Below are 12191 nucleotides of genomic sequence, written 5' to 3'. Positions count from 1 at the left end.
CTTACAGACTACGAATGAAATAAACGAAAAATATCTCAGTGTGGACAATAAAACAGAATCAGATTAAAACTACAGTGAGAGACCATCTCACTCCTGTAGTAGTGGCAAATTTTAACAGGAGAGCAAGCAACACATATTGGGGAGGATGTGGAGAGATTAGAACTCTCATACACTGTTGGAAGGAATGTAAAATGGCACAACCACTCTGGATGGTAGTTTGGTGTTTTCTCAAAAAACACAGGCATTCTGTATGATCCAGCTATTCCACTGTTAGGAATATACCCCAAGGAAATGAGGACAGAGACACAAATGGCTATTTTTATATCAATGTTTATAGCAGTGTTATTCACCATCATGAGAACATGGAAATAGTCAAAATGTCCAACCATAATTGAATGGATTGAGACTGTGGTACATTCATACGATGGAATACTATGCAGCACTCAGGAGCAATGTGGGAGAGACTGGAGAGCTTTGGTTTTAATGAACTAATTCAAGCTCATATAAACAAATACTGCATAAGGCCATTATTGTAAAAATAGAATAATAACTAGTAAAATATGTGTGGAGGTCCAAGGGAGAAAGGGTGGGTATAGAGGGGTGAGGATGGACAGGGAGGAACTCACATTGTTGCACAATTTGATGGGTAAAGGATATATGAAAGATCTGGGGGGGACTTGAAAAAATGGGGTAATGGTTGGCATAATTCAATGAAGATTAAGTTTGTAAAACACAATGTGTGGGAAAGACTATGAAACACAACATGAATAAAGAAAGAGTTAAATTCAATGTGTATGAATTTTATATGCAAACCAATATAACCTAAATTTTTTTTCAAAATCTGTGTGTGTGTGTGTGTGTGTGTGTAAGGTAGAGGAAATTTAAACAAGTTGTTTACAGATGCATTCTATAAACTGGATATTTTAAACAACAATAAATAACAAAACATAACCCGTGGCCATTGAGTCAGGTCCAACTCACAGCATCCCTCCACTGGGTTTCTGAGTCTGTAAATTGGAAAGGCAGGAGATTGCCCATCTTCCTCCTGAGGAGCCCCTGTTGATCTGAGACTCCAAAGGAGATTTTCAACCTTCACGTTAGCAGTGCAACTCCTTTTGGGCGACACCACCAGAGCTCCCCAAACTAGACTGAAGAGGATAAAATAACCATAAAGAGAAGTTGTAGAGAATGAGAAATGTGTCATTCAAAGCATGGTTAGGTCTGTTCACACAGATTATCCCAACATTGCTGCAAACATAATGAAGTCCTCTATTCAACATCAATCAAGTCAAACTGAAATTCAGAACGGAGCTGAGGAGATCATAAGTCCTATTGCTGAGGATATGTTTTACTCAGTGGGTGAAAGTCAGCCCTGGTGGCAGCCCACAGGAAAAAAGCAGATGGCTAGAGATGTGAGTGCAGGCTCATGCTGGTGTAAGAAATTCTTAACAGAGAGGAAAGAAAACCTGTAAGATGGCTGGGTTTATTATACTTCACTTGTAGTTCTTCTATTTTGGTGAGATATGCTTTCCTTTAGCTTGACCACACAAATGACATGTGGTTATATTTATCACACTGTGAAAGGAAAGAAAACTGGAGCAGAGGTGCAAAGCAGAAAGGGCAGTAGTGTCATGAGACACTGCTGTCGTCCTATTTGACAAAAAAATCAAGGCTTCAAGAATGTATGCACGATACAAGAAGCATGGTTTCCGTAAAAGGACCATTTTCCTCTTCCAGCTCATCTCCAATTAGGAAGTATCACTTTTGTAACCACAAAAACATATTTTTTAAAGGCACTAAATCAATCTCCCCATTTGCTTCTTCAACATCTCAACTGTGTGAATTCAACATTCCTGGAAACAGTCCCTGATAGATCTAGCCATGCAAGTCAGAGAATTTCTTGATCATAGCATCAGTCCTGAGAGGTTTCAAGTGGCTTTGACACCACTGAGAGGTGTCATCGGAACACCACCCAAAAGTATTAAAGCAGCAACTACCAGCAACTGTTGATCCAGGTTTTGCTGATGGATACCTGTCTGTCACAAACTTAACAAATTAAGACTTCCTGCCCCAAAGACTCCCTGCAACACTTGACATCCGACTATTTCACAAGAATGAGGAGCGAGCAGTAAAAGCAGCAGCGAGAGCAAGAATAAGGGTCCCCTGTGCTCGGTGATACGCAGATGATACAACCCTGTTTGCTGAAACTGAGGAGGACCTGAAGCACTTGCTGCAGAGGATCAAGGACTGAAGCCTCCAATATGGATTGAGGTTCAATGTCAAGAAGACAAAGATTCTCACCACTGGACCAATGGGCAGCATCAGGATGGATGGTGAAGAAATTGAGATTGTTCACAGCTTTAGTTTGCTCAGCTCCACAGTCAACACTCTTGGCACCAGCATCCAGGAAATTAGAAGACGTATTGTCATGGGAAAGTCTGCTGTTAGGGACCTCTCCAAAGTACTGGAGAGCAATGGTGTCTCTTTGGAGACTAAGGTGTGTCTGATACAGGCCATGGTCTTTGCTATCACTTGTTATGCTTCAGAGAGTTGGACAATGACTAAGGAGGATAGAAGAAGAATTGATGCCTTTGAGCTGTGTGCTGGAGAAGAGTATTGAGGGTACCATAGACTGCTAGGAAAACAAACAGATTCATCCTGGAAAGGGTCAAACCAGGCTGCTCCTTGGAGGCAAGGATTCTAAGACTCCGTCTAACATACTTTGGACATGTTGCAAGGAGGGACAGGTCCTTTGAGAAGGACATCATGCTTGTAGGGTAGAGGGACAGCGCTGAAGGGGAAGATCCCCTATGAGGTGGATTGATTCAGTGATTGGGGTAATCAGGATAAGTGTATCGGAGATGGTGATATTGGCACAGGACAGAGCAGAGTTTACGGATGTTGTACATAGGGTCGCTATGAGTCGCAAACAACTCGATGGCACATAACAACAACAACAACATGCTCGGTGATGTGGAAGTTCCCTTGAAGAACAGTACGTTACCCCCAAGTGAGATTTTAATTCTAAAAACAGAGAACACAGATAGAAATACATAGTCTAAAATAGATGGAAATATTTAGACACTTAAGACTTAAGAGACATATATTGACCTTTTTTTCTTTTATACTAGTTTACTTACAAAGTTTGTATACACTATTTTTCATACCAGATCTTTCCCCTTTTCTTTATCCACCCACTTTCCGCCCACCAAATTGTATGAACCTATGATTAAGTCTCCCTTGCCCCCCGCCCATCCTCACCGCTCTGCTACCCCCCCTAACCTCCTTGGATTCTCGTACTCATTCTACAATAATTGTCTCATACAGTATTTGTCTTTATGAGACGGAGTTAGTTCACTTAGCATAATGCTCTCCAGTCCCTCCCAGGTTAGGTAGTAATTTACAAAATCATTGCTCCTCATGCTGCACAGTATTCCATTGTGTGAATGTACCTTTATTTTATTAGGCATATTGTCTATACGATTCCTCTACAATAAAGACCTCTCTGCCATGAGCTTCTCGGTTGCTTTAAAAGCATGAGAAGGAGCTCCACTCATGACTTCTTCAAACACTGATTCATACCAAACTAAGGGGGAGGTGGCTGGACAGAGCCGCTTTGGGTGGAGCCTGTGGGTGAGAGTGAAGATTCTGCTGGCTCTTCTGCTCCTTTTGAAAAGTATAACGAAGTCCCCTCAGCCTGAACTTCTGTTCCACAATGCCATTACTTTCAGGTTATCAACAATTTGTGGGTACAATGATATTAGATAAAGGTGTGTCCACTTTTCAATGAGCTCAGTGGTGAATTCTCAAGTGCAAAGGTTTTGCGAGAATGTGAAGCTAGTATCCAATGTTACAGCTATATTGTATAAGGTTAAAACATGTTGGGTCTGGCATATAGAAGGATCAAAGAGAAGGCAATAATTAGTACCAGGCTCCCCGCCTTGAAATGCTGTTTTAGTCTATTTTCTGTTCAGTTACTTTAAATTGTGTATTGCAGTGAATTTTCAAAATAGGCTGTATCAAGTTGACAAGAAAGGCAAAACACCTGTTCCTGTATTTTTCAATTTGAAGTAGAGGAATGTCTCTGAAAATCAACTTTGAATACCCACTCCTGAAACTGCATGAACATTCGAAAGCCCGTTGTGTAGGGCAGTTATATGCTGAAGATCCAAATACTGGTCCTAGAGTGGTGTCCACACTGAAGGGTAGAGGAAATTATTCAGAAACCATGAAGACAAGGGCAAGAGAGAGGCCTCTGGCCCCCAAAAGCATACACTAAAGCTTTTAAGAAACCAATCAAACAGTTGCCTTCAAAAGAATTCCAACTCATGACAACCCCATATTGGGGTAGAGTGTTAGAGTAGAACTCTGCTTCACAGGGATTTTTAATGGCTAGTTTTTCAGAAGTACATTTAGACCTTTCTCTCGAGACAACTTTGAGTAGGCTCAAACATCCAACCTTCTTTAACAGCCAAGTGTGTGACCATTTGAACCATCTAGGGAACTCCCCTACACTTTCTAGACAACCTCCAAAGTAATCCTTATCCTGGGAATACTAGTTCCCACATATGTTTCCATTTGAAGAAACTGAGAAACACTGTAAGTTGGGAGTGATCAGAAGATTGATGTCCCTTTGAGAGCAATGGACAGACTGGATAAGGATGGCAGGGTGTGTTTAAACATGAGATTAGGGGAGTATGGTCCTTCCATCAGTCTGGCACCTTCCAAAAGTTGTGTGTGGTCTACAGCATGTTTTCTCAATTTATTATTGCTGTTCAAATATAACAGTAGAATCAACTCAATGTGTGTGATGGAATTTCCAGCCCCTTTTCCAAAAACACTGTCTTGTCATCACCCTAGACACTGGCATTCTAATCAATATCATATTCCAGAGAATAAAAATGGCAGAAGAGAAAGAAAAAAGCCAAGTTCTCAGAAACCTATCCCCTCCTAAGCCAAATAACTCTAAATTAGAGCTCTTGCAAAGATGACACCTCCCTCTGAGCTGAATCTTCTCAGCTTGGGGTTAGACTTCCATTCCTACATGGCTGGATAAGGACATTTTTCAAATAGCCCACCATACAACACATCAGTTGCCTCCATTTTTTCACTTCCCATTTGTGCCTTGATTCATTCTGATCTGACTTCTGCCCTTATTACTAACTAAGGCCACCTGGAACCTGAAATGTGTCCAGTCCTCGTCTGAGCAGAATTCTCGACAGCAATTGACCCTGATGACCACTTTTCCCTCAAAGCTTCTCTCTCCCTGTTTTCTTGGCACATTTCTCCTGATTTTCTTTCAAGCTCTCTGCTGTTCCTCCTTATTCTCCTGAAACAGCTCTCTTGTGTTTCCTGGCCTTTCAATGCTGAAGTTATTAATGACTTGGTCCTAAAAATTTACTTTCCTTCTCACTCTATTCCCCCTTTCAAGGTCATCTCTTCAGTACACATGTCAACACTTCATGATTCCACAATATACTGTTCACATCCCTTGCTATTGTTCTTACGGTTGTTAATTGTTGCAGCATTGATCTAAACTCAGGGAGAAATATTTTCCCCTGGAGTTATACAGAGGAACCCTATAAGCACAATGATTAAACTGCTCATATGCTTAGTGGTCAGCAATTCAAACCCACCAGCAACTCTGCAGAAAAAAGATGTGTCAGTCTACTTCTGTAAAAGTGTATGGCCTTGGGAATCCTATATTGTTGTTGTTAAGTGCTGTCTAGGCAAGTGTGATTAACAACAGATCTGAACCTTGTCCTATCCTGTGCTATCCTGGTCATATCTGACACACTTGAGCCTATTGCTACAGGCACTGTGTCAGTCCATCTCATTGAGGGTCTTCCTCTCTTTTGCTTACCCTCCACCCTTCCAAGCATGATATCCCTCTCCAAGAAGTAGTCTCTCCTAGCAACATGCTCAGAATAGGTGAGATGAAGCTTTGTCATCTTTACCTCCAAGGAGCATTCTGGTTGCATCTTCTCCAAGACATACCTGTTTGTTCTTTTGGCAGTCCATACTTTTCTCCAACAACATAGTTCAAAGGAACCAATTCTTCTGTCATCTTTATTCACTGTTCAGCTCAAAGATGCACAGCAAGTGATTAAAAACGCAATGGCCTGATTCTGGCACACCTTAGTCTTCAAACTGGCATCACTGTATCTCAGTAATTTGGAGAGATTGCTGACAGTAGGCCTGCCCAAATGCAATAGAGAGTTCCTGATCTCCTGACTGCTGCTGATTGTGGATGCAGGTAAGAGGATTGCTGACAAGTTCCATCTTCTGTCTATCATGATGCTGCTTGTCAGTCTGGCAGTGAGGATTTTGGTTTTCTTGACAATGAGATGAAGTCTATATTGAAGGCTATAGTCTTTGATCTTCTCCAGCAAACACACTTCAAATCCTCCTCACTTTCAACAAGCAAGGATGTTTCATCTGCATAATGCAGGTTATTGAGGAGTCTTCCTCAAATCTTGATGCGACATTCTCCTTCACAGAGTCTAGGTTCTCAAATTATTTGCTCATTCTACAGGTTGGATAGGTATGGAGAAAAGATCCAAACTTGATGCACCCTGATTTTATACCATGCAATGTTTCTTTGCTTTGGTTGGACAACAGTTTCTTAGTTTAACTACAGATTTCATATGAGCATAATTGTTTTGGGTTCTCATTCTTCTCGATGTTCTGCATCATTTGTTATGATCCACAAGTCAAATCCCTTTGCATAGTCAATAAAACACCAAACATGTTCTTCTGGCATTCTCTACTTTTAGCCAGGATCGATTTGACATCAGCAATGATGTCAGATACCTTGTGCCTCTTCTAAACCCAGTTTGAACCTCTGGTGGTTTTGTGTCAGTGTACTGTTCTAGACATTTTTGGATGATCTTCAGCAATATTCTGATAGTAATGATATTATATTGTTTTATAATTTCCACATTCTGATGGATCATCTTTCTTTGAAATGGAAACAAATATGGATCTCTTCCAGTCAGCCAGCCAAGTAGCGGTCCTCTAAATTTGCTTTCATAAACTGTTGAGTACATTCAGACTGTAACTGTCATTTTAGACATGTCAATTGGTATAGCGTTGACTCCTGGGGACTTCTTTTTTTACCACTGCAGCTTGAATTTTTCCCTTTATTATCATTGGCTTTTGTTCATATGATACTTCCTGAAATTTTTCAGTATCAACCAACTCTTTTTGATACTGTAACACTATGTGTTACCTCCACTTTGTTTTGATGCTACCTAGATCGTTCAAGATTTTTCCCATAGCATCTCTTAGTATTGCAATTCAAGGCTTGAAGTGGGGAAGTCTAACACTGTCCTATAGGTTATTATGAGTCAGAATTGACTTGATAGAAGTGGCTTGGGTTTGATTTTTATTTAAGAGTTACACAGGCTTAATAGTTATCATCTATACATTAAAAATAAGCATCATCAGTTCAACTCTGACTCATGTGAGTCTCATGTATGTCAGAGTAGAACTTCATAGAGTTTTCAAGTGACTGGCTTATTGGAAATAGATGACCAGGCCTTTCTTCAGAGGTGCCTCAAGGTGGACTTAAACCCAGCCTTTTGGCTAACAGTTGAGAATGTTAACCATTTACAATGTTAACCATTTACATTTACCAAGAAACTCCCTGTCTATACAGTTCTCACTCTGAACTCCTTTAAAATGAAAAAACTCATATATGCATTTAGCTACTTCAGATCCACTTGGTCATCGCAAAGGCATTCAAATGACACATCCAAAATTTAAGCCACGCCCTTTCTACGTGTCCAAAGCAAACAACTCAGACAATGTCCTGTTGAGATCCACAAGGTTTACACAGGCTAATTTAAAAGTTCCAGTAGAGAACTGTGCTCTAATCCAAAGGCCGGAGCTACGAGCTGGATACAAGGCCATGGCAATGGGACAGAGTAAGACTTTTCTGAAGCAGATCTAAGTGTTTCTATTTTCTTTAAATAAGCCCTAATTCAGGCTTCCTTCTCGTCTCTGGTTCACAGCTGCTCTAAAGGTTTCTATTTTTCTTTTTTTTCCCCTCCCCAAACCAATAAAACTTTTTTCCAGCTCACCTGTCCTTTCCTTAGAAAAATAACTGTTACATTTTCTTTGTTATAAATTCTATTTTCTTCACATACTGAAATTTTATGAGAAGTACTTGATAGAATTGCCACCCTAAGAAATCAATCTCCACATGAGGAGTAACCTACTTTTCTGTTGTAAGATTAGCTCTGTCTCTCAAGTAATTCAGAGTGTAACCTTCCAGGATTGCTAACTGTATGTGCTTCCTGGGTTATTTACCTTTGTGGCAAATGTGAATACAATTTGAAGAAATAATCACATACCACCTTTGTAAAAGAGAGCTACTAGCTTTGGTAAATTATATATTTCAGGGAAATCTGAAGATACTCAGCTCATCTGTGGCTTTTGTCTGGAATGCTTTCCCCTCAGTGTTTACGCTTGGTCAACTCCTACAACTTCATCCAGTCTCAGCTCACACATTACTTATTCAGGGAATTCTTTCCTTTCATTCACTGTCAGAGCATCCCCTTTCACATCAGCCACGAAATGTGTAATTACTTGTTTAGTGCCTCTCCCAAGAGACATGCCTGTCTGCTGTTCAGTAGTATTTCCAGGACTTATCATACTGCCTGGCAAATAGGAAGTCTTCTCAGCTGGTGTTTACTGAGTTAACTGGCTACATCTGGAAGATGTAGATATAAAGATGATATAGATATAGATAGAGATAGAGATTATAGATACAGATAGATAGAGATAGAGATGATATAGACATAGACATAGATGATATAGATATAGAGATAGAGATGATAGAGATACAGAGATAGAGATAGAGATAGAGATAGAGATAGAGATAGAGATAGAGATAGAGATAGAGATAGATAGAGATAGAGATAGGTAGGAAGGTAGGTAGAGACAGACATAGGTATAAAATATACAAATACTTTCACTGCCACAACCATCATATTTACTATCACTGATTTGCCTGCATGTCTATCTGCTTAAGTAAGTTTAAGCAATCTTAAATTATTTCTCTTTTAATTCCAGACTCTTGTACTTTTCTAGGCTATCAGTAAGTGTAAGAAGAAGAAAAGAAGAAAGGAAAATAGGTCTCCAGTATTGACTACAATACTCAATCTCCACAGCTGACCCTTCATTGCGTTTTTCAAAGGCTGCAAATGACAAAGAAACAGACTGCTCATTTGTCTACCATGGAACAGCTGGTGGATTCTAACCACCTGCCTTTGGGTTGGCAGAACAACTCCTTAGCACTAAGCTACCAGAGTCCCCAAAATGATTCAGAGATGACTAGAGAAAGAACAAGATATTTACCCAGAAGCCATTCTCTCTTGTGTCTAGTAATTGAAGCACGTGCCTACTTGTAACTACTCTGCAATCTCCAAGTCGTCTTTGCAACCTGTTTCAGCTCTAGCCATAAATATAGCTCTGACTAATGAAGAATAGTGGGGTGCTGGTGACTGAGTGGTAAGGAATTGCACTGCCAACTTGAAGGTATGGCGTTTGAATCTGAAAGCTGCTCCATAGAATAAAGTGGGCAGTCTTCTCTTGTGTGATTTACTGCTTCTGAAAAGCTGCTAGAGGGTCAGCTATGGGTTGGTGCCAACTCAACAGTACAAAACTACTACAAAAACAGTAAGCTCCTGGATTGCAATCCATTTTCACTCAAGCCATGGATTTAGCTCTAATTCTCCATACCTCTTCAATCTATATGTTGAACAGATCATCCAGGAGGCTGGGCTCTATTAAGAGGAATGTGGTATCTGGATGTGAGGAAGACTCATCAACAACTTGCATTATGCAGATGACACAACCGTGCTTGCTAAAACCGAGGAGGACCTGAGGTCTTTGCTGCAGAAGGTCAAGGACTGCAGCCTTCAATAGTGATTGAAGCTCAACATCAAGAAAACAAAGATACACATCACTCTGCCAACCGGCAGCTTTATGATAGATGGAGAAGAGATTGAGACTGTTAACAGCTTCAGCTTACTTGGCTCCATAATCAATACCAGCAGCAGCCAGAAAATTAAAAGTTGCATTCCATTGGGAAATCTGCTGCCAGGGACCTCTTCAGTAGAAGTACCAAATGGAGATTATATAATGTCCGTCTGGAAAATAAGGTGCACCTGATCCAAGCCATGTTCTTCACAATTACTTGCTATGCATCAGATAGCCGGACAATGTCTAATGATGACAGAAGAAGAATTGATGCCTTTAGGTTGTGGTGCTGGGAAAGAGTATTAAATATACCATGGACTGTTAGGAGAATAAACAGGTTTGTCCGAGAGAGGGTGAAAATCAGCTGCAACTCCTTAGAGTCAAGGATTTTGAAGCTCTGTCTGACATACTGTGGGTATGTTGCAAGGAAGGACCAGTCCTTGGAGAGGGACATCATACTTGGAAGGGTGGAGGGACAGTTCAAGAGAGGAAGACCAAAAAAAAGAGAGGAAGACCCTGGATCAGATGCATTGACTCAGTGGCTGGGATAATGGTGGTAGGTGTGACAATGAGTTTGGCTCAAGATACAGCAGGGTTCAGAACTGTTGTACACAGGGTCACTATGAGTTGCAAGTGACTGGACGGCACATAACAACACAAACAATAACAATGGAAGGGGGCACGGGTGGCCTAGTGGCACCTGCAGACAGGCTGTTCAAATCCACCAGTTGCTCCACAGGAGTAAGATGGGCAATCTCCTCTCATGCAATTATACTTCCTCTGAAAACTCACTAGACATAACCACAATGAGAAGAAGCCTCTGTTTAATGATAAAACAGCTGTATTGCCATCCCAAAGGCATATGCTTCGAATCCACCAGCTGCTCTGGGAGAAAGATGGCAATCTTCTCCTGAGCAACTTACTGTCTCTGAGATCCCACTGGAGGATCGGTTAACTATGACAACAGCAATGAGAGGAAACAGATTTACAAAAGTTTACCAGCTGAGAATCTGGAAAAGCTATTGTTTACTCAGTAAAAAGATAGCTCACGCCTTTTACCCTTTGAATCTCTTCCCTTCTTTATAGATCACAGGGATCTTGCAACCATTGAGCCATAAATACCAAGCACTATATGTCAGAGCCAAATTTTACAGTAAAGACTCTGGTACTTTGATGGCATCACTTAGCAATCATACCCCCAACCTTTAGGGGTTTTTTTGATGTGTAAGAAAAAGAAATCTCCAATTTCACTAAGTGAGTTTCTGTTACACATTAGTTAACACCGTTCATATATTCTCTGCTTTCAGCCAAGATTCCTCTGTCTGTCATTGTTGTCGTGTTATGTCATCGAGTCAACTCCGGCTCATAGCTATCTGGCATTAGCAGTGTTTTACTGGCAATGCAAAGGCATTTATTTGACTGGATCATAATAATTATGGATAGAATAACTCTTGAGAGTTCTCATTGAGAAAAATGAGACTGCAAAATACTTAATTGTGCTCATGCAAAATCTGTACACAGGCTAAGAAGTTGTTCGATCAGAACAAGGAGATACTAAATAGTTTAAAATCTGTAAAGGTGTGCATCAGGGTTTTATATTTTCTCTATACCTATTCAATCTGTATGCGGAGCAAATAATTTGAAAAACTGGATTATATGAAGAAGAATGTGGCATCAGGATATCAGGATTGAAAGAGGGCTCATCAACAACCTCCAGTATTCAGAAAGTAAACTTGAAGCACTTTACTGAAGAAGATCTAGCTCTTACTGAAGAGACTAGAGCTTTCAATATGGATTACACCTCAACAGCAAGAAAATAAAAATTCTCACAAATGAACCAAGAGACAACATCACAGTAGATGGAGAAAAGATTGAAGTTGTCTCCTTTCACTTTGATTCACAATCAATACCCATGCTAGCAGCAGTCCAAATAATCAAAATGTGTTGCATTAGAGAAATTTGTTGTCGAAGGCCTCTGTAAAGTATCACAGACTGTGACCTTTACATTTGTGAGCGCTGACCTAGCTGTAGTGGTTGTTGTTGTCATGTGACATTGGGTCAGAGCTGACACTCCAGCAGGTTTTCAGAGGCAGTGACTCGCAGAGGAGGAGACTGCACAACCTTCTGTAGAGCAGCAGGTGGCCTCAAACAGCACACCTTTGGGATTGCAATGCAGGTTCTTACCACCAGGCCACCAGAGCTAT

This window comes from Elephantulus edwardii, unplaced genomic scaffold, assembly GCF_000299155.1.
Source record: "Elephantulus edwardii isolate Elephantulus edwardi_28Jun2011 unplaced genomic scaffold, EleEdw1.0 scaffold00004, whole genome shotgun sequence".
Classification (NCBI taxonomy): domain Eukaryota; kingdom Metazoa; phylum Chordata; class Mammalia; order Macroscelidea; family Macroscelididae; genus Elephantulus; species Elephantulus edwardii.
This window is presented reverse-complemented; position numbering follows the sequence as displayed.